The 24348-nt window shown below is 36.3% G+C and overlaps 1 protein-coding gene across 3 annotated transcripts in view; it reads left to right on the plus strand.

The window, feature by feature from the left end:
• Positions 1–24348, plus strand: part of TFEC (transcription factor EC) — a 629038-nt gene that overhangs the window by 185945 nt on the left and 418745 nt on the right. Inside the window, exon 1 of one of the 3 annotated variants that reach the window (XM_073238556.1) lies at positions 16465–16601. The exons of 1 other annotated variant lie outside the window; for it this stretch is intronic. The gene's annotated coding sequence lies outside the window, so the exon portion shown is untranslated. Of the gene's footprint in view, positions 1–16464; positions 16602–24348 lie in introns of those variants that run through there. One more of the 3 variants, XM_073238557.1, reaches the window with a different exon arrangement.

Consider the following 24348-nt stretch of genomic DNA (forward strand, 5'->3'; position numbering starts at 1 on the left):
GGTAGGTCTAATGGTTTTTTATAAATCATAAGACAGAGTCAGAGAGAGATAAGGGGTGAACATTTGGGAGTGGTTGAGGACTTGAAGAGTAGACCAGGCTATGAATAGAATTCATGCAACTCCCAGAGGGCAATGAACATCATTACAGGACATATTTTGACATATTTGGCCAGTAGAATAGTTTGCATTTTTTGGCATTGAGAGGAGGGGGGGGTTGGGGATGGGAAGAGAAATAGTCTAAATTACTAATTGCTAGTCTCTTGATCAATTTTCTTAAATGTAAGTTTCATGAATAAAGAGTCAGTATGGTTAACTGCTTTATCTTTAACACCTAGTGCAGTGCCTTTCACAACATTGGTACTCTACACATATCCATTGGATGAGTAAATAAAAAGGCTTCTTAAAAGAAGTTAGATGTTGTAGAGAGTATGGACTCATGCATTGGTCTGGATGTCGGACTAGATGACCTTTATGATCTTCCAACTCTGAAATGACATGATTTCATGTATAAACAACATTCAATATTTTAGTTCCAGCCAAAATATCTGTATCTGAAGCTAATGCAATTTCCTAGGACTCTAAGAATTATTTGCAATAGACACATAGGTATTATTTGATCTTTTAAACAATTCACATAAACATAAACATGTTAACTGACTTTAATAAGGCATCATGTTTTCAGGATCAAAGTAAATCAATAAATTCTGGCATTATGCAGTTCAGTGTTTTATTTTTCATTATTTTTCAAAACCCTCTTAGAAATGATTTAGGTATTTCTAGTGTTCTGAATCAGTTAAAAGAAATCAGTAATGGGAAGTTGCTTTGGGATACATTTCATCCTCATTAACCTTCTTTCATCTCTTTACCTACTCTTGTCTATAAGGAAGAACTCAAGGATCTCAAATTTCCTACCCTACGTGGTAGGTCCAACACTTATTTGATACATACATTCCATAGCTTCTAACATGTCAGGTCTAAACTTGTTAGTATTTCTTACAGAGCCCTCCAGGGTCTGAGCTCAAAGTCCCTCTGACTTTGCCAGTAGGCAGGGCGAGGCACCTTGTGTTTTCTGAATCTGCGTCACACCTTTTCTTCTGTGTCACACCCCATCTTCTACACTTTAAGTCCTTTTTCTCTTCATTGAGAGCCCTTTATGCCTTCTGCCTAATACCAGTATGCTTGACAAATTCCATTTTATTCTGGAAGCACATCTTTCTCTCTAATCCTAAATCCTCCACTGTTTTTTGCCCCCACTATGCTATATTTTTCACAGTTTCCTGCAGTCTTAAAATTTTTCCTGTATGACTTCAACTCTACTACCAGGCTGTGAATAAGTAAAGGGCAGGGAACATAACTCAGTTACAGAGCTCAGATGCTCACTCCAATGGGAAAGCCATGAGGGTGAGACTGGGTCTGTTTTGCTTTCTACTGTAATCCAAGAATTTAGAACAATTTATGGCCCTCTGTAGTTGTTAAATGAATGTGTCTCTACATCTAGTATCTTTCATAAGGATATATCATACAGTGTCTGCTAATCAGCCCAGTGCAATTTCAGTTACTGTCTGTTTCATTAAAATTGTATATGCTGTGTTTAAAACTGACTTCAAAGCTAAGTCCAATAGTCATGCATTCATCTGTTCATCTATTTAATGCATTCTTTATTTATTGAGGGCCAAGTACTTGGGGATAGAGTGGTGGTACTTCTAAATTGTATTTGAACTCTCCATGCATTTTCAGGATTTCTTCTCTGAGAGGCTTTCTTCTAATTTGCTCCTTTCTCCCTGACTGAGCCTCCTTGTACCCTGCCAGCAGAGCAAATTTCATAAAGATCAAATTCAAGTATAACTTATTTCTGCTTTAATAACTTCAATTTAACTTATTTAAATTAAATTGAGACCTATATGAAGATATTTCTTCCTGAGACCTGCAGGAAGATATTTCACAATATATGTGTACATCAAGTCATCATATTGTACACATTAAATATATACAGTTATGTTTGCCAATTATTCCTCAATAAATCTGGAAATACATATTAAAAAAAGACATCTGGACAAAGGAAAGGTCTTATCAAGAAATACAGGGGAAAAAATTAACATTTGTCACTCAGTTTCATCACAGACCATCTGAGTCTCTCTTGAGCTGATAGTTGGCCTACTTGAAGTAGTAGCTCTTCTGTCCCTACATGAGGACACACCATGGCCTACTGTGGAGATCAGTGTTTATGATTCCACCCTGATTCAGACTCAGGCTAAAGGCACATTCGAGACAATCCCATTTAATCTCATTATGGATACAGGAAATATATAGTAATATAGCACAGCAGGTATTAATTTGAGGTGGGGTAACAGTTCAAATACAACTAATGTGAACTTTCTTGTTTTCCTTGTTGAACTGCCACCTTCTTTCTATTGGGCAATGACAGAGGGTGTACCTGTTGCTCAGGGAAGGAAGATCCCATAGGTGAGAACAAAGAACTTCTACATTCTATATTCTATATTCTAAATTGTAGTTCAAGCTTTTACAGTCAAAAGGCCTCAGTTTAAGACCAAAAAGGTTTGATGTAGGTCTGTTAACAAGGAAGATTGGTGTGTCTTTCTGCCTGTCATATTAGATAAATGAACTCATGGGAAGCAGAAAGTTTAGGAAAGTAAGTTACAAGTATTGTTGGGGACCACGTGCTCTGCCACTCCCCCTCATTAGGAGTTTGGTGTGTATGAGTGTGTAGTGTGGGGAGGACATGGTATAATTTACTTTAAGTAGGAATAGAGAATAAATAATCTTGTGCCTCACTACTCAACTAAAACCTTGGATGGCAGCAGCTTCATAGAAGTGGCACATTCTCCCAGGCACTCTACTATGGATAGAGAAATGGTGTATCCGCTTTTGGGAAGGGAGACAAGTTGTCCAAGAGGTCTTGGAACTGGGAATGCAGTAACCAGAGATGTGAGTGGTCCATACCAGCAATGGATAAGAAAGATTGGCAATGCTAAAATACCAGATGACTGACCACTGGCAGTTGTCCTCTGAGTGTACAGTATGCTTCACCCATATTGTTCCATTCCACATGAGTCAAGAAATAATACATCATTAGAAAGGATTTCAGCATAGGCTAGAGAGAAAGGGAGATTGAGAAAGACTTACTGTATCCACCATCACTGTTATTGGGAACTAAGGAGTATGGAATAGGGATAAAAGAGAAGCATATATACCTTAAATGTAAATGAATAAAAACATTGGGATTTGTTAAAGAAATCACTGGATTGAACTGAGAAACAGAAGTTGACTAAATTGTTTTTTTTTATTTCATGCAGATATGGGAACTCATGCTAGATAATTTTCTTAGAGAAAATAACATTGTATTTTCATCACACTGAGAATTTTGTGGACTATCATGTCTCAAATGTATACACATATGTAGAATGATAATCAGCTAAAAACAAGATGGCAGATTATGCATGTGCCTGTGCTTATACATATAGGTATATGTATATTCAGAATAATCGACTCTGGAAAGCAAGGGTTTTGTGAAATTTATGTTAGGAATGCTCTCAGGATTAGATTATATCTGGGCACTTTTAAGGTACATATTTATAAAACTGTATTTGATACAGCCAAGCCAGTTATCTCTTTTCCATTCTCCTGTTTCTGTTGAACTGTGTGTATTTTTTAACAATGTTTTCCCTGCAATGAAAGATAATGAGCATATGTGTTGGGCCTAGAAGAGAGAGACAGACAGACAGACAGAGACACAGACAGAAGGAGACAGAGAGATCCTAGGAGCAACAGGAAAACCCCAAACTTGGAACACATGCTGCTAGCACTCTGTGCTTTGCCTGGTAGCATAGGCCACCCTTCATCCATAGTGACTGATTGCAAAATCCTGCAATTGCCTGTAACCACAGAGAAGCAAAAAAGGTATTCTAAATACACTAGGAATTGCTAAATAATTGAGAGAAATCAAAAGGGTAATAGAACTAATAGAGAAAGCAGAAAACTTAAAAAAAATCATTAATGTCCTTAAGAGACATTCAAGAAATAGCATATCAATAAAACAAGACCACAAAGTTCCAAGAAATAAACACAGGATTTCAAAAAATAAAAAATATAAGAACTGAAATATGTATCAGTCAATGTCTAACAAAACATAGTGTAGCAATAGTAATGTCAGGTAAAATATAATCAAAGGAATATGTTTATTTAACATCACTTTCCATTTCATCCTTATTCTAAATTAGTTCTTCACACCCTATTGTTCACCATGGGACAAAACCTGTATTGTTCTAGCTAATTGTATCCTAGCTAATTGCCTTATACTTAATTAGTACAGGAACTATTTCTTGAATTTAATTGAATTTAACCAAAATCACAGTCTTTTTTTTCACTGAGCTAGATTGAGGAGGCATATAACTTAGTTTTTTTGTGTGTGGGTGATAGGGGGATAAATGTTAGTGAAAAATGAAGACTCTTTTGTAGCAATTTCATGTATGTAGTGATGTCATTTTTCTAGTTGTATGCCTCATTCATATTTATGCACTTCATAACAAAGTGTCATCTATCATCTAGGATGCTATTTTAAATTTCAAATTATTTATTTTTAAAATCTTTACTGAAGTATCATTGATATACAATCTTATATTGGTTTCAATATAAAACATAGTAGCTTAACAGTTACCTGTATTATTAGATCCTCACCCCAACAAGTACAGTTACTATCTATATAGGAAGATGTTACAGAATCATTAGCTGTATTCTCCATGATGTACTACTATACCCAAGACCAACTTATATTATATTGGAGAATTTTTGTGCCCCTTTAGCCCCCTTACCCTTCTTACCCACACACCCCATCCCCTTCCCCATGGTAACCACCAGTCAACTTCTCAGTGTCTATGAGTCTACTGCTGTTTAGTTCATTTTGTTTTGTTTTATCTTTAGATTCCAAAATAAGTGAAATTATATGGTATTTGTCTTTCTCTGGCTGGCTTATTTCACCTATAGCATAATGCCCTCTAGGTTGATCCATGTTGTCACAAATGGCAGGATTTCTTTCTTTTTTTATGTATGAATAATATTCCATTGTGTATATATACCACTGTATTTTATCCATTCATCTGTTGATGGACTCTTAGGTTGCTTCCATAATTTAGCTATTGTAAATAATGGGGCAATAAACGTAAGGGTGCATATATCATTTCAAATCAGGAATTTTGTTTTCTTCCAGTAAATTCCTAGAAGTGGAATTACTGGATTGTATGGTATTTCAGCTTTTAGTTTTTGGAGGAACCTCAGTATTGCTTTCCATAGTGGCTGCACCAATTTACATTCCCTCGTACAGTTAGGAGGGTTCCCTTTTCTCCACATCCTTGCCAACATTTGTTATTTCTTGTCTTTTGGATGGTGGCCATTCTAACTGGTGTGAGGTGATATGTCATCATGGTTTTGATTTGTATTTTCCTGATGATTAACCATGTGGAATACCTTTTCATGTGCCTGTGGCCATCTGTATTTTTTATTTGAGAAATGTCTCTTCAGGTCCTCCACTCATTTTTTAATCAGATTGTTTTTTTGGTGTTGAGGTGTATGAGCTCTTTATATATTTTGGATGTTAACCGCTTATCAGATGAATCATTTACACATGTATTCTCCCCTACTGTAGGTTGCCTTTTTGTTCTGCTGATGGTGTCCTTTGCTGTACAGAGATTTTAGTTTGATGTAGTCCCACTTGTTCATTTTTTATTTTGTTTCCCTTGCCCAAGGAGATGTGTCCAGGGAAAAATTGCTCATGCTTATGTTCAAGATATTTTTTGCCTGTGTTTTCTTCTAAGAGTTTTATGGTTTCATGACTCACATTCAAGTCTTTAATCCATTTTGAGTTTACTTTTGTGTATGGAGTTAGACAGTAATCCAGTTCATTCTCTTGCATGTATCTACACAGTTTTCCCAGCACCAGTTATTGAAGAGGCTGTCTTTCCTCCATTGTTTACTCATGGCTCCTTTATCATATATTAATTGACCATATATGCATGGGTTTATGTCTGGGTTCTCCATTCTGTGCCATTGATCTGTGGATCACTTGTTGTACCAATCAAAATCACACTGTTTTGATTACTGTAGCTTTGTAGCATAGCTTGAAGTCAGGAGGCATAATCTCCCTTACTTCGTTCTTCGATTGCTTTGGCTATTTGGGGTCTTTTGTGTTTCCATATGAATTTTAGTATTATTTGCTCTAGTTCACTGAAAAATGCTGTTGGCATTTTGATAGGGATTGCACTGAATCTGTAAATTGCTTTGAGAAGGATGATCATTTTGACAATATTAATTCTTCCTATCCATGAGCACAGGATAGACTTCTGTTTATTTGTGTCTTTTTACATTTCTCTCATGAGTGTCTTATACTTTTCAGAGTACAGGTCTTTACCTCCTTGGCTAGGTTTATTCCTAGGTGTTTTATTCTTTTTTGATGCTATTATAAATGTAATTGTTTTCTTGATTTCTCTTTCTCATAGTTCACTGTTAGTATGTAGGAATGCAGCAGACTTCTGTGTATTAATTTTGTATCCTACAACTTTGCTAAATTCAGTTCTAATAGTTTTTTGTTGGAGTCTTTAGGGTTTTCTATGTATAATATGTCATCAGCAAATAGTGACAGTTTAACTTCTTCCTTACCAATTTGGATACCTTTTAACTCTTTATCTTGTCTGATTTCTGTGGCTAAGACCTCCAATACTATGTTGAATAAAAGTGGTGGTAAGACTGGACATCCTTTTCTTGTTCCTGATGTTAGAGGAAAACTGTTCAGCTTTTTCCCTTGAGTATAATGTTGGCTCTGGGTTTTTCATATGTGGCCTTTACTGTGTTGATGTATGTACTCTCTACACCCATTTTGTTGAAAGTTCTTACCATCAATGGATGTTGAATTTTGTCAAATGCCTTTTCAGCATCTATTGAGAAGATCATGTGGTTTTTATCCTTCTTTTTGTTAATGTGGTATATGACATTGATTGATTTGTGAATATTCTACCATCCTTGAATCCCTGGAATAAATCCCACTTATTCATGATTGATGATCCTTTTAATGCATTTTTGAATTTGGTTTGGTAATATTTAGTTAAGGATTTTTGCATCTATGTTCATCATGGTTATGAGTGTAGCATTTTCTTCTTTTTGTGGTGTCTTTGGTTTTGGTATTAAAGTGATGCTGGCCTCATAGAATGAGTTTGGAAGTATTCCCTCATCTTCTGCCTTTGGAATATTTTAAGAAGGGTGGGTGTTAGCTCTTTAAATGTTTGGTAGAATTCAGCTGTGAAGCTATCTGGTTCTGGAATTTTGTTTTGTTAGGAGTTTTTTGATTACCACCTGAGTTTCATTGCTGGTAACTGGTCTGTTCAGATTTTCTGTTTCTTCCTGGGTCAGTCTTAGAAGGCTGTATTTTTCTAGGAATTTTTCCATTTCTTCTAGGTTGTCCAATTTGATTGGCATATAATTTTTCATGGACTTCTTTAATAATTGTTTGTATTTCTGTGGTATCTGTTGTTACTATCCCTTCTTTGTTTCATATTTTGTTTATGTGTGTACTCTCTCTTTTTTTCTTGGTAAGTCTGGCTAGGGGCTTGTTTATTTTGTTTGTTTCCTCAAAGAAGCAACTCTTAGTTTCTTTGATTTTTCCTATTATTTTATTCTTCGTTATTTTATCTATTTCTGCTCTGATCTTTATTATGTCCCTTCTTCTTGCTATTTTAAATTTAACTATTATTATAATACTCCTGAAGTCACATGACTCACAAGTATGTTGGGTTCATTAAGGCTATGGTAACATTGGCTTTAAGCCCAGATAGAAAAAAAATGCCTTTGACTTCCAGTGAGTGGAATTTCTGAGTCACACATCCTTGCTCTGCTTCATATGCAGATGTATCCTCAGAATATGAGAGCCATTATGAAGAGTCATTTCCCTGTTTTGGTCAAGGGTCTCCAAAACAAATAAATTATTTAATTTATTCAAAAGGTATTTTCTGTCTTCATGCAATATTATAAGAGGTTCATTTCAAGAGCCTTTGATATATTTTCCACATGAGTTTCTAATGAAATTCACACATATTTAAGAAACTATTATTGAGTTCTCAACTTTCTATCCCCTGAGAAGCCAGATGCTACCAACAAGATTGTGGGAGAATCCTACAGAGGTTTGCTATGGGATGACTTTATGGTGACAGTGTGCTGACTTATCTGAAAGGCAAATATATTCAGTGAAATTATATCATGTACACAAAAGGGTAATGACTAAAAAAACACATCTACCAAGTGGATGCAGCCAATCTTTGCAATCCAGGTAGATTGTAAAGTTAGAGCTTCCACATGGAGTTCTAAAAGGCTTCTAATAGGACATTTGCAGGTCTCTGCTCTACTGTACTGTATTTATGATTCAATATATCCTAGCATCCTAGAACTTTTTCATAGATTCTCTTTTCCCAAATTTCTCAGACGTTGACATGTCTATTCATTCAATCTAGATTTATTAAGTGTCTGCTATGTGCCAAGCATGGCTCTAGGTACCACAGATGCAATGATTTAAAAACACCTCTGTACCAAACAGTCCATATTCTTGAGGGGGGAAAATCATGATCAGATAATTAGAAGCAATCCACTGGTACTGTCATAGAAGTGTGCCCATGGAAATATGGAACTGCCAAGGAAGAAAACCTGGGGATATGAAAAAGACTACCTGTTGGAAATGATAACAGAGATGAGTTAGTTAGGTGAATAGTGGGCAGGAGGCCATTCTAGAGAGAGTAGACTGTATGAGTTAGTGTATGGAATCAAGAAAGCATGGGTTTTTTTGTGTGTGTGTTTTTTTTTTGCTTATACATATTTTATCAACCTCACAATACATTATTACTTTTGCTTTAAATAGTTAACTCTTCTTAAAGAATTTTTAAATTGAAAAGGTATTTTATATTCTATGTTTTTTTTTGATAGGGCATCTCTCATATTTATTGATCAAATGGTTGTTAACAACAATAAAATTCTGTGTAGGGGGGTCAATGCTCAATGCACAATCATTAATCCATCTCAAGCCTAGTTCTCGTCAGTCTCCAATCTTCTGAAGCATAACGAACAAGTTCTTACATAGTGAACGAATTCTTACATAGTGAATAAGTTCTTACATGGTGAACAGTACAAGGGCATTCATCACAGAAACTTTCGGTTCTGATCACGCATTATGAACTATAAACAATCAGGTCAAATCTGAATATTCGTTTGATTTTTATACTTGATTTATATGTGGATCCCACATTTCTCCCTTTATTATTATTATTATTTTTATTTTTAATAAACTGCTGAAGTGGTAGGTAGATGCAAGATAAAGGTAGAAAACATAGTTTAGTGTTGTAAGAGAGCAATTGTAGATGATCAGGTGTGTGCCTGTAGACTATGTGCTAATCCGAGCTAGATAAGGGCAATAAAACATCCATGGATGCAGAAGCTTTCTCTCAACACAGGGGGTGGTGAGGTTCTAAGCTTCACCACTGTTGTTCCCCAATTTCTCACCTGATGGCCCCCCTGTGACTGTGCCTGTCTTAGGTTGTTCCTCCCTTGAGGAATCTTATCCGTCTCTGGCTAACCAGTCATCTTCCGGGGCCATACAGGGAAATGTAAAGTTGGTAAGTGAGAGAGAAGCCATATTGTTTGAAAAGGTTAGCTTTTTACTTCTTTGCAGATTTATGCCCTGTGGCTTCTATGCCCAGCACTTGTCTCGAGGTATCTTTACCACCTGGAGGAATTATGTTACTCGGTAAATTCGATGTAAGGCATAAATTTTATTTAAGGGCTGTAATTAGGAAGGAAGAAGAAAAGCTATAGAGGTAGCATATGGAAGAAAACATGGGAGGACTGATTATTTCTTTGACATATCTTCTTGTAGAGTACCTTAAGTATGTATAGGTTTTAAACTACTAACTAACTTGCGCACACATATTAACATAATAGGAATACGGTGACATAAACAAAGCAAATCTATAATTACCAGCCATCTCCAGTGAAGCCAAGAAAACCATTTAGGCACCCTAGGCATTTGTGAGAATTAGTCTATGATATGATGGATATTGTCCAACTGTACTTGAACAGTCTAAGAGAAATCAGACAAATTAAAGCAACCCATTTCTGGGATCTGTTCACATCCCATATGTTCTTTTAACCGTAGATAGTCTATAGTCATAAGATTTTGGAGCGCTACAACTTGCACCCCTCCCAACTCCTGGTTGAGTTCCAACAGTACAGATCTGGTCAAATTCGTTGTCTCACTGTATGCACATGCTAGCCTAGACATCTCCCTCCTCATTCCAATGGCAAGTCCAGGAAATGGTGGGGTGGACGCAGCCACAACCGCAGAATCGCCCGGATACCTGTGGAGGCTTTTTGATGATCATCCCCTAGCACGAGTCCTCCAGAGAGTGCTGATGCCAGAAGCTCCTCCTCATATCATATCTTAGTTCATTTTCTGGGTAGCCAAGCTAGGCCTTGATCTTCTGCATAGAAACAAACAGACCCTTTGCCCACACTTTGACATGCCCTCTATACCACTGTGTAGAACTCGTTGGAGGTCAGCACACAGGAACTGCTTTTTTTTATTTTTATTTATTTTTTTTATTTTTATTAAGAGAAAGGAATATTATCAGAAAAGAGTACCTCCATAGCTGATCATCGGACACCCTTTAGGTGATCAACATTAAGGATATTTAAAGCATGCATTAATTTTTGATTTACCAATTGTTTTATCCTATGAAGGAGTAATCTCCCTTTTCTTTCTTTCTTTCTTTTTTTTTTTTTTTAATCTTTAATCTACACTTACATGAAGAATACTATGTTTACTATGCTCTCCCCTATATCAGGTCCCCCTAAAAACCACCTTATGGTCACTGTCCATCAGCATAGCAAAATGTAGAATCACTACTTGTCCTCTCTGTGTTGTAGAGCCCTCCCTCCCCTTTCTCCCTCCCCCCCATGCATGAATACCCCCCTTTTTCTTCCCCCCCCTTATCTCCCCCTGCCCACCCATCCTCCCCAGTTCCTTTCCCTTTGGTACCTGTTAGTCCATTTTTGGGTTCTGTAATTCTGCTGCTGTTTTGTTCCTTCAGTTTTTCCTTTGTTTTTATACTCCTCAGATGAGTGAAATCATTTGGTATTTCTCTTTCTCCGCTTGGCTTATTTCACTGAGCATAATAGCCTCCAGCTCCATCCATGTTGCTGCAAATGGTAGGATTTTTCCTCTTCTTATGGCTGAGTAGTATTCCATTGTGTATATGTACCACATCTTCTTTATCCATTCATCTACCGATGGACATTTAGGTTGCTTCCAATTCTTGGCTGTTGTAAATAGTGCTGTGATAAACATAGGGGTGCATCTGTCTTTCTCAAACTTGATTGCTGCGTTCTTAGGGTAAATTCCTAGGAGTGGAATTCCTGGGTCAAATGGTAGGTCTGTTTTGAGCATTTTGATGAACCTCCATACTGCTTTCCACAATGGTTGAACTATATATGAACTATTGTAGGAGGGTTCCCCTTTCTCCACAGCCTCGCCAACATTTGTTGTTGTTTGTCTTTTGGATGGCAGCCATCCTTACTGGTGTGAGGTGATGCCTCATTGTAGTTTTAATTTGCATTTCTCTGATAATTAGCGATGTGGAGCATCTTTTCATGTGTCTCTTGGCCATCTGTATTTCTTTTTTAGAGAACTGTCTGTTCAGTTTCTCTGCCCATTTTTTAATTGGATTATTTGTTTTTTGTTTGTTGAGGTGTGTGAGCTCTTTATATATTCTGGACATCAAGCCTTTATGGGATCTGTCATTTTCAAATATATTCTCCCATACTGTAGGGTTCCTTTTTGTTCTATTGATGGTGTCTTTCACTGTACAGAAGCTTTTCAGCTTAATGTAGTCCCACTTGCTCATTTTTGCTGTTGTTTTCCTTGCCCAGGGAGATATGTTCAAGAAGAGGTCACTCATGTTTATGTCTAAGAGGTTTTTGCCTATGTTTTTTTCTTAGAGTTTTATGGTTTCATGACTTACATTCAGGTCTTTGATCCATTTTGAGTTTACCTTTGTATATGGAGTTAGGCAATGGTCCAGTTTCATTCTCCTACATGTAGCTGTCCAGTTTTGCCAGCACCACCTGTTGAAGAGACTGTCATTTTGCCATTGTATGTCCATGGCTCCTTTATCAAATATTAATTGACCATATATGTCTGGGTTAATGTCTGGTGTCACTAGTCTGTTCCACTGGTCTGTGGCTCTGTTCTTGTGCCAGTACCAAATTGTCTTGATTACTATGGCTTTGTAGTAGAGCTTGAAGTTGGGGAGTGAGATCCCCCCTACTTTATTCTTCTTTCTCAGGATTGCTTTGGCTATTCGGGGTCTTTGGTGTTTCCATATGAATTTTTGGATTATTTGTTCCAATTCATTGAAGAATGTTGTTTGTAATTTGATAGGGATTGCATCAAATCTGTATATTGCTTTAGGCAGGATGGCCATTTGATGATATTAATTCTTCCTAGCCATGAGCAGGGGATGAGTTTCCATTTGTTAGTGTCTCCTTTAATTTCTCTTATGAGTGACTTGTAGTTTTCAGAGTATAAGTCTTTCACTTCCTTGGTTAGGTTTATTCCTATGTATTTTATTCTTTTTGATGCAATTGTGAATGGAATTGTTTTCCTGATTTCTCTTTCTATTGATTCATTGTTAGTGTATAGGAAAGCTACAGATTTCTGTGGTTAATTTTGTATCCTGCAACTTTGCTGTATTCCGATATCAGTTCTAGTAGTTTTGGAGTGGAGTCTTTAGGGTTTTTTATGTACAGTATCATATCATCTGCAAATAGTGACAGTTTAACTTCTTCTTTACCAATCTGGATTCCTTGTATTTCTTTGTTTTGTCTGATTGCCATGGCTAGGACCTCCAGTACTATGTTAAATAACAGTGAGGAGAGTGGGCATCCCTGTCTGGTTCCCGATCTCAGAAGAAATGTTTTCAGCTTCTCGCTGTTCAGTATAATGCTGGCTGTGGGTTTATCATATATGGCCTTTATTACGTTGAGGTACTTGCCCTGTATTCCTATTTTACTGAGAGTTTTTATCATGAATGGATGTTGAATTTTGTCAAATGAAGAAAGCATGGTTTATGAGTAACTACATTACAAGTAGTTTGGTGGAATAAGGGAAAGCAGGAAGTAATTAACAATAAGCCTGGAAAGATGGGGGGCGGGTCAGATGCGCAGTGGTCGCTTTAACCTTATCTTGTGATTTAGGTGCACTAGCATGGTCATATTTTTATTTTTTATTCTTTTGCAGCTGTATCTTTAAAGGCTGGATTTGAAGTGTATTTCTGGAGCCAGGGAAATCATTTAGAAGGCTCTTAAAAGGGACAATAAGATGCTAAGCTATGGATGGAGAAGTGGGGTAGATTGGTAGTATTTTCAAGTTCTCAAAAGAGCAGAACTTGGCGTTTATTGTGGCATATAATGTAGAATGTGGACTCAGGAGTGACTCTGGAATTTTTCGTGTGGGTGACTGAATAGATTATAAATGAAATATTTGAATATGGGACTCTGGAGATAAATATGAAGTGGAACACTAGTATAAAATTCATAAACATATAAGTCTTAGTACAATACATCATTAAGAAAGAAATTGGGGTCCTCCATCTTGTATTCCAATATATTTTCTAAAACTTATATCCCTTGCATCTTGATAATCATCATTTGAGAAAAACAAGGCTATTCCTCTTCCCAATTCTCATACATTGTGGTAGAAATATACACTGCTACAACCACTTTGGAAAATAATTAGGCAGTTTTTTAAACAGGTAAACAACTTTACCATGTGATTCAGTCTTTCTACTCCTAGGTATACGCAAGTGAAATGAAAGCATATGTTCATACAAAAACTTGTACACTTATGCTAATAGCAAATATACTTACAAAAGTAAAGAACTGGAAACAGCCCAAGTGTTCATTAGCTAGTAATAGATAAATGGTGGTATGTCCATGCAATAGAATACTACACAATCAATAGAAATGAACGATATTGATGCATGCTATGACATGAATGAATCTCAAATAATTATGCTGAGTGAAAAAAGCCAGACAAAAGAGGACACACAATATAATTTCATTCATGTAAAATTATATGATGAAATTAAAACCAGTATAGAAATAGGAAGCAGATCAGTGGTTGCCTGTGAGGGATGTGCCAGCAGGGAGAGGTAACAAAAGGGCATAAGGAACCTTTTAGAGGTATAGATATATTTATAATTTTGATTGGGTAATGGTGTCACAGGTTTTTACATATGGCAAATCTCTTCAAATTGTACACTTTAAATGTGCATAATTTATTGTATGTCAAATATACCTCAATAAAATTGTAAAAAGAAATAAGAAAAAATCCCTATTTGTTTCCCAATGAATGGGTCCTTAAAAAATACTATATTGAATTCCATGAATGAGAGTATATGAATTATTTTCCCAATTTGGCAATTTGCAATTCCTTGACTGAAGTTGAAAGACATTACATTTTGACAAGAACATAGTCTTTGATAACAGTTTTTTTTAAACGTGAAAGATTCAGGTATTATAGTAAATTTAAGTGCTTGGATGCTGATATATTAGTCATTTTGAAGTAAAATTTAAATAAGATCTTTTCCAAATGGGCTATGAAGTGGGTGACAACAAGATGAGAGAAGGTGTCTTCTGCCTTTCTTCTCATTTTTCAGAAGAAAATGTGGATGAATTTGGCATTTTCTTAACAAACCACACAGGTATATTGAACTGGTTAAGAATTTGGGCTTTAGAGTTAGCCTCTTTGACATCAGATTCCCAACTCTATGATTCATCTTTGGCAAGTGAATTAATCTCTCCAAGCTTCAGTTTCCTCATCTTAAAAATGGGGATAATAGTAGCACATGTCACACAGAGTTGTTTTAGGGACCAAATAAGATAATGCATAAAACACACTTATCATAGCGCCAGTATAACGTACAAAAAATGTCAGCTATTATCCCAAATCCTTAAAAATGTTTCTATTGACTGTGGGGAAACCTAAAACTAAGTAGCGTGACATAGTAGGGGGCAAAGAAGGAAGTTAGCAGAGACCACTATACAATTATATTTTGGCACATTTCCTTTATTTAGATAGATAATACCACACCACTAGTGTAAGCCTGAGAAATAAACATGGAGGGAAGTCACAATGTGGGAAATAATAGAGACTAGCTGACATCTATGCAATTAAATAAGCAAGAAAGATGTTGGAAACATCATTATCTGTGCCACTAATGGCAACTTTAAACTTAAGACAACTTTTCTGGCAGTGGGGAGGTGGAAGGTTGTATTCTGAGGATAAACATGGTAGGTGGAGAAAGCAGAAGATCCAGAAATTGATTAACTCTTGTATATTCTTGTATTCTGCACACTCACACAATGCAAGCCCAAGTAGGATCTAATAGAAAATGAAGCAGCCGGATTCATAGGCATCTCCTTTTGCATTTATGTTGTTTCTTTCCATATCATTTGCTCAGCTACTTTCCATTGCTTCATGTACTGCCCATACACTTTTAAGTTAAAATAAACTTCCTATATTAATATAACGTGTTTTCTTCATGAAATAGTTTCTCATGAAAACTTTAAAAGGTGAGGCTGAATTCCTTATGTTTCTATTGTCTACACCCTGATTTCTTTGGCATAGCATCAGTTCTTAGGTTTTAGACACTCAAACATATGTTCATAATCATTTGTTAGACTAATCTGGCAAAATTGCCAAAAGATGGCTAACCTCTCTGGACCGGATTGATGACGAACAAATATAGGAAATGCTTAGCATCTTTCCTTCTAATATGAAGTGAAATATATTTTGACAGTTACTCTAATTTTTCCCAATGATAGGATATATGATTAGATTTTTCAATTCTTCCTCCCCTCATTTCATATTTACATTTTTTAATGATATAATTAGTTTGGTTGAGATTTTCATTTGGAAATTTTCACAAGCGCTCTCTGGGTTTGTCCCTTTGGAGAACTATGTTGGTAACGTATTTTCTGATGATACTACTCTGGTCTTAGTTATGCCAGTGTCATAGTTATGCCAGTTATGCCAGTTATGCCAGTGTCATAGTTAAATGTGGATAGCTCAGTTTAGTCCTCTCGCTTAAACACATGGATTATTTCCTTTGCATGAGTACTTAAAATGTGCCAAGTGCTAGATGAAATAAGTTATCTTTTCAATTTTTTTCTTCATGAATGTCTTCTCTATGAGCTTGTCAGCAGCATCTGATTTGGAGGAAGTTTTTTTTTTTTAATGGGTATTTGCTTCCTGGGATGATGGTGTTTTTAGTGGCACTCTGCCAGAATCCTTGGCAATGATAAACCAGGCAATCATTTTGTATTAGCCTGTAGAAGTAGTTTGTGGAGAGGAAGGGGAATGGATTGGGCAATAGTATCCAGTGGGAACTGTGTAAAATACACTTTTCTCTGGCCTCACATAGCTTGTGGCTTAAGACGTATTTGTAGTTTTACTGAAGGCACACTGGAAGGAAAAACAATAACCAAAACATGCGGTAAGTGCATTTGTAATTGCATATACAATTTAATCGTTCACTTGATTTGTCTGTAAACTAATTACATATATAGTAATACATGGCTTTCTTTTTCACTTCAATTCCTCATCATTTGGCAGGATGGAATATAGACTTATTAGTGAAATGAAATAAGAGTTCCCAGTTATAGTACAAGGCAGTAATATTTACAAGAGGAAGATCTGTTTCTTGTCCGTGTGTCACGCTGAAGATCATGTGGTCATAAAATCTCTTCAGGGATGTGCAGGTTCTGCAGAATATGATTCTACTTCTCTAAGTTGGAGCCAGGGCCCTAGGAGGAGAGCAGAGGGGAGTAATACAGGCATTGATGCTACTAGGTGGATGATTATTGTACATGGAGACACATATTTAATAAAGTTCATGTGTTCTTTTGTATGTGTATTATGCTAAGAAAGTCTCTTTCTCTTTAATCTATTTTATTGAAGACTAGGAGTTGTATTGGGGTTGGAGAGATAGAGGAGAAAACCAAGACCTTCTATATAATTAGTGTACATAAGATATCTTTATCTATGATGGTGAGGAAATTGCTCTGTAGTTTTAAAAAAATGTATTGGTTAATGCTGCCATTTTAATTCTGCAATTTATTTAAGTGCTGTCCTTAACTGGGAATAGGTTTTATGTAACATGATACATGCTTCAAGTAAGTGCATACACTCTGAACTGGTATACCCTGAATACACTCCATTCTTTCAAGGCCAGCTCTTTTAGGAGAGTTTTTGATTTATCATTCAGGATGATAAAGTGAATTGCTTTTCTAATATAAAACACTGAAATTGTTCATTCTGAACACAAACACAGTAACATTTCAAACTGGCAAAATGAATATTTACAAACACTTAAAAAAAAATTTCATGTTTTCTGGGTCTTCATTACATGAAAAAAAGCCATCTCTTTATAGCAAATATTGGCAGTGATTAAGTTGTTTGGCATATAGCAGTTAGTCCCTAAATTTGATGACTGAGTGGATGAGTAAGAATGTAGAAACACTAAGGAGTAGACGAAGTCAAAAAAGTGTTTTTCTTTCAGAATAAGCATCTGTCTAAAAGAGCTGTTCGCTATGCTACTGATACAAATCCTTTAAAATGTTTTTCAGCTGCAGTTGCTGTGGGACTAATGTTTTCCTTACCCCATTCCACCTCACCACGTTTTAAAATTAACAATGTCTGCAAGACAATTGGTCAACATGCTTTAAACCAATTAATGAGGGAAACAATATGCTAACTACAATTAACCCCTCCCAGGCAATGTTTGCCTAATTTCCTGATCCCAAGAGAGATCTGTCTTTGGAAGTGACCCCTTCCTACTTTTAGGACCTGCAGCCTTTTTGTTGCTACCCTTGCCCTGGGCTGGTTCAGTGAATGTGGAGAATTAGATCCCAGGGTCCCACCATCCCAAAGTTAGCAGGTCCACATTCCTGGGCTCATCTCTACTCCCTCTTTTCATTCCTTACCCATCACCCAATACTTAGTTCCTGATATGGCCTTGCCAAGCAGCTGCTTCTCTGTCTGGTCCTTTTATCACATGACTCACCAGATCCAGGGACAATATTTGTAGCTGCTTATCATAGGGGCAAGCCCTTGAGAAGTAAGTGATTGTGAAATAGCACAGAATGGGCTCAGGAACCTGGTTTACAGTCCTGGTTTGCCACTCACAAACCATAAACCTTTGGGCAGGTTATTAAGCTTCTTATTAATCTTCCATATCCTCATCAGTAAAATAAGATTTAATGCTAGGTAGCTACTAAACTCCCTTTTGCATCTAATTTTCTCTGTTAACATAAATAGTTATTAATGCAATAACATTTCAAGGAAAAGAAATGTAAGAGGAAAATTTTTGATGCATGCGTTGGGAACATTTACTTGTGTTCATTTTGCATAAATTTTATGAAAAATGTTCTGTGAAAAATAAGCTATTCTTAAATAGTACTGCTGCCTTGCTTAAAAAGAAAACCCACTTTTTAAAGACAAACTTGTGCTTTGTAACCTTGCCTAGTATATTCTCTGATTTTCAGTAGAGGGTTTCAGAACTTCGTGTAATTAGCAAATCATTTCAAATTAATGAAAACCCACCTCAGTATAAATTAGGAGAAATGAATGTCCTGATTTATTTTGTTCAGACTAAAGACTGAAGTCTGAAGAATTCATAAATAAGCAAGCAAAATAGACCCCATTGGAAAATCACATCTGTCCACCATCATCACACAAAAAGGCACATTGTGTGGTCTTGGGAAAGATTACACGGCATCCAAGGGAGGAAGCTTTTTCTTTAAGAGAGAGATGAATAACTAGAAAAGCAAAGGGTTCTGTGGGAAGAATCAAAGATTGGGTGGGTAGAGCCAGATTTAGAGGAAGAATTGAGGCAAGAGGGAAAAATCAAGGACAAAATAGAATTTTTAACTAGATATTCAGGCTTATAGGCAATATCTGAAATTGAAAAATAAAAAGGATTGAGCCTAGGATATGATCAGGATAGTCATATTGTATGTGTTGAACAAAATACAGTGAAAGAATGAGCATGAAGATTTAAGAGAGAGCATATTATTATTTTTTTCATTCAGTTTCTTTATCTACCATTGAGCATTTGAATTTGATTATAGAGTATAAGCTCTATATTCGAATCATACCAAGCAGGGTGGCTAGGGCCATCTAAAGATAAACCTGCAGGCCCCCAGAAAGCAGAATGCACAAATTCTATGGAGCAAGGAAGAACTCCCTAACTTAGAAGTGGAAAGTGATATTAGAATTTATGTGTCACTTAGCAAGTGTGATATGCTTCCTGGGTATTTCCAAGAAAAATAAAAGCAAATGGGTGAGTTTGAGCCTGGAATCCCTTCTGTGGCAGACACTATGGGTTGCCTTGCCCATCACTTAATCTCAACTGTTTCTTCCTTTCCAGTGAAATATTTGCTTTCCCAGCCTCCCTTAGAACTGAGGTAGTCATGTAGCTAATGAGAGATAAGCAGACATCTGGGATCTCTCCTTGCTCTCCTATTCTTTTTGTCCAAGTGAGGATATGTTCCGTATAGCTGTGGCAGTTATCTTGTGACCATGAGGGGAAGGGTGAATGGATCAGACAACAATCATCACATCACTGAACCACTGAACCCATACCATCCAGCACTTACCTTTAAACTTATACTAAAAATAATTTCCCATTTGTTTAAGCTCCTGTTAACCAAATTTACTCTTTCTTGTAGATGAATGTGTCTTAGTATACCCTCCAGAGAAGCAAATTCTATGCTATGCTTCCACGTTATGTACTCTGATTCTACAGTGTGGTAAGGCATTTTGCTTCAGGCCTCTTAACCTCCTTTCCATGAGCAAATAGAGTCCTTTCCCAGGGCATCTTGGCAGGCAGACATAGGTGCTTACTGAGATCACTCTGACTTCCTGTGTGATGAAGGAGTAAGGGTAAAGGCTGGCCTCAAAAGCATAAGTTATCTGCCTCGAACAGGATCCTAGAACTTGGCTTGTTCCTTCCTCTGCATCTCCCTTCTTTCCTCCTTCACAGGGCAATCAGAAAGACAAATATTTCAGGGTCTGTGCCTAAGGAACTGTGTGTGTGTGTGTAATGTGTGTGTGTGTGTGTGTGTGTGTGTGTGTGTATGTGTGTGTGAGTGTGCACGAGCTTCTATGCTTCCTCCGCTTCCAGTGAGTAAGGCAGAGAAGGTGGGAATGGAGTTCAGCATCACACCAAGAAAGAACAAAACTCACCTTGACATCAGCAATGGAAAGGGGACTCCCAGCTTGCTGTGACAGAAGTAGTGAAGGGAAAGGCTGGTTGTGGCTTACATGAGCTACAGAGTAGCTTAAATATAGTGGGTGATCCAAAAAATAAGTTATGAAATTATTCAGAATAATAATTTCTGTGGGAAAATAGGGGATGCTTACAACAAAGAGAGAAGCAAGTGTGAAAGATTATTCTGGTCTCATTTTCTTTTCTAGTCATTCAGATTATATTAGCAATGAAAGTAACTGGTCATACATATATATAAGTGAAATTGGAGCCACTTGGGATATAGAGTTAATCCATGTAAGGCTTAACTGCTAGAATCCCCAAATCTGTAAGAGACCTTTCAAATATTAATGGAGAATAACTGAACTACTAGTTCCACCCTCCAAAGGGAGCTTAGTAAATTTGAGCAGAAGACAGCACTCACAGGAGACATCTGACTGCCATAATGTCCACACCTAGTCTTAACAGGGTAAGAAAACATTTACCACAGCCTTCTGAGGTGTTGTTCAGTAAAAACTATACAGGGGCCATGGTCACTATAGGACAAACTGAGCTATTTAGGTATCAAGTCATTTTAATTAGTAATAATAATATTATAAGTTTAAATATTAAATTGTAACCTGACATATTATTTGTGCTGAAATAAGATGGTGTCTAATGCTATTATATAGAACTTCTGATTTACTTCATTTAACTCAAACACAGTTAAGATGAACTTTTGAAATTGGGGTACACATGACAAAATGCACAAATCTTAGTGTACACTTTAATGAATTTTGACATGTGTATATACTCATGTAACCATTACCCTCATCAAGAGACCAAACATTCTCACTATTTTTTTTCCTTCACCTATTTTACCTATCCCTTACCATCTCTCTCTATGGTAACCATCAGTCTGTTCTCTGTGTTTATGAGCCTTTCAGTTTTGTTTGTTTTGTTTTTTAGATTCCATATGTAAGTGAAATCATATGGTGTTCATCTTTCTCTGACTTATTTCACTAGGCATAATAATCATAAAGGAAATGTTACCTCACTTGTAAAGAACTAAGAGTTCCTATGATCTGAGCTGGAGATCAGATTTCTGATGCTAATTAATAAAACTAACTGATCTATGCATTTTAGACATTTGAGACAATTACATACATGAATTGTCTTTCTGCCAAAGAAATTGTAGTCTTAATGGTATTTTGGGAATTATTTACAAATCATTTATTAACCATCAGTATGCTTTTCTGAGAAAATTAAGTGGATTAATATTCCATTTATATGGGATTTAGAGTTGGGTATTTCTCTTTTCCACTTTGGCTACCTTTCATCTTTACCAGTTCTTCCTAGATGTCACTGACTGTTGACAAAGAAGGAGTTTATAAAGAAAATAACCCCAAACCTGAAGAGCTCTGCTGATGCGGACAGCACACAAATTTTCCCAGAGTGCAAAGTTGAGAAGTAGAAATACAAAGCTTGGTCAATAGTCTGAACAGTGCAGTTTCATATGACCTAATCGATAGATTTCCCATAGACTCTCTAGAGACTGTCAGGAAATTTTACTGTGTTTATTCTTCAATTTTCCTTTTCATACTTTCCAATCATCATTCCTTGTTTCATCTCTCTATGGACCACCTCCAGCAGTTTTTCATTTTAATTTGCCATCCTGCCAAATTATACCTTTTCTTAATCTTCACTCATAGCTTACTACCACCCACAAAATTTTAATGCTTATCAAACATTTCTTTAAATATGCTTCATTTTTAAACTACCAGACTTGAATGGAGCAGTGCCACCAGCATTACCTAGAAAGATCTAATTTACAGAAATCATACTACAATGATAAAATCTAGAATTCCACATGACTTTTCCCTGTTGTATTTAACCATGGATTTGTATTTAAGCTCATCATTTGTTCATAAGTAAGGTCCTTCAATGGAATTCCCCCTGAACAAATACTTTGTCTTTACATTCTTTAAAATAATTATTTTTCCCTGATGAAAGTTTGAATTGTTCATTTAACATTGTGTGGTATGTGCTGTCTCTATCCAAAACAGTAAAATGAACACACCCTGTACCCTTAGCATTTCTGATGTATTTCGTACTGTTTCAGCACATAGTTTCTGGGATTTCCTCCCGACCTATGCAAGGATAATCTTGGGGCAGTTCTTTGGGGAGTACTTGTGATTCTTCTTTTAAGATGACCGTAAGAGTCTTGTATACCAGAAAAATCTCTGATGGAGGGAGATTTAGACTGTTCACTTGAATGTCTAGTCTCTGATAGAGGAACTCAGTGATTGGTGTGTTAGGCAGTTTAGCAGAAAAAATACAGGACTCCTTAAATAGCTGGGGAATCTCTTTGGTCATCAGTTTTATTGAGAAATATTATGACTCATTTTAAAAGGAGTTTGTCAATAATAATGTCATGTACAGGGGTTTGAATGAAATATACAATTGTACATATTCTCTTACCTTCATGTTCTAGTCAGAATTATCTTAGTCTTGTACTTGAGCATTTAAGTCTTGTACTTCAGCATTTAAGTGAGATTTGGGGAGGAAAAAAAGATTAAGATAAAATAGGCCTTATTTCAGAAAGTGTAAAGTTAGTTTTCTTCACAGGTATTTGTTATCCCTCTTCTCCTTAGTCCATCAGTATGGTGAATAAGCCTTCCAACCAGGATGAACAAGGGCTGATTGTGCCTCTGTCCAAGGCGTCCTTTCTAGGCCTTGACTAGCACAGTAGCTGCGACCAGCTGTGAGGGGCTTTGGAGGCCTCCCTTGAGGATGCCACCCATGGCCTCTTGACATCTTTCACAATGCCTTAAGATACTAATTCATTTGGCTGAAAAGAGATCATACATTTTGGCTGAAAATGGTGAAAAGAGATCATACATTTTAAAACAAGATAATACCTAAATTATATAACTACAGAACTTAAAGAAAAAAAATAACATAATAGAGATCTTTAAAAAGATTGTGGCATGGGACTTAGTTTACTATATCTGTATTATTTTACTATATCTGGGAGTTCTACAGAATTAAGCTTTATAAACCTAAAAAAATGATCAAAGCCCGAGGAAAAGCTTTCTTTAGTTTCCAAGCATTTTACAAATCTAGGGTGTCTCTGTATAAAGTATCATTTGCTTACTTATTGCGTGTTTCCCTAAATGACTATTGTCCTCTCCCAATGGTTATTAAATTATTCTCCAAAGTTTCCATTGGTCACAAATGGTGAAAAGTGATCCACTGTAAATAGGATAAGGTATTTTCATTGGTTTCTGTGGTCTATCATGGCTTGCTGCTGTTCCCGAGGGGAGACAAGTTCTGTTCAGCACAGTTGGAAAGTTTCTAGCCTCCAAGTGTCAAACCAGGAGCAGAAATGCTGCAGTTTTCAAAGGAAGACAAAACAAACAGCTGACATATCTATCTACTTTTCTCTTCTAGTGCATATTCTACCACTTCCCCATTTAAATTTCACTCTCACCTCTGTTTGAACTAAAGCTTGTGTTCATTTCCAGCCAATAAAAACTACAAGAAGGAAACATCTGTATTGTTAAGTAACTGATCCTACTATGATAGTCTAGCAAAGTGAAAATCTAATTAAAGATCATATGGGTAAGATTTCAGTGAATGATGTTTTCAAGGGAGAATAAAATTTGGCACTACAACTATGAATTTCACATATTTCACATTAGATTCATACCTAATTTGTATTTGTATTGTCTTATATTTTATAACATTTTGAATGTGTGCTATTCCATGACATTTGATCCTTGAAATAAATTAAAGGATAGGTATGTTACTTAAACTTAGTTTAAGACATATGAATAATTAGTAGCACAGATGATATGAGACCCCAGCAAATTACTTACAAAAGTTACCTGCTTGTGTTAGAAAACATTGCTGAATTGTAAGTAAGTTATTGAAGAAATTCTCATTGATTTAGTGTTAGGTGTTTTAAATGATATACAGGCTTTCTGGAAGG

This window comes from Manis javanica, chromosome 6 (genome assembly GCF_040802235.1).
Source record: "Manis javanica isolate MJ-LG chromosome 6, MJ_LKY, whole genome shotgun sequence".
Taxonomy (NCBI): domain Eukaryota; kingdom Metazoa; phylum Chordata; class Mammalia; order Pholidota; family Manidae; genus Manis; species Manis javanica.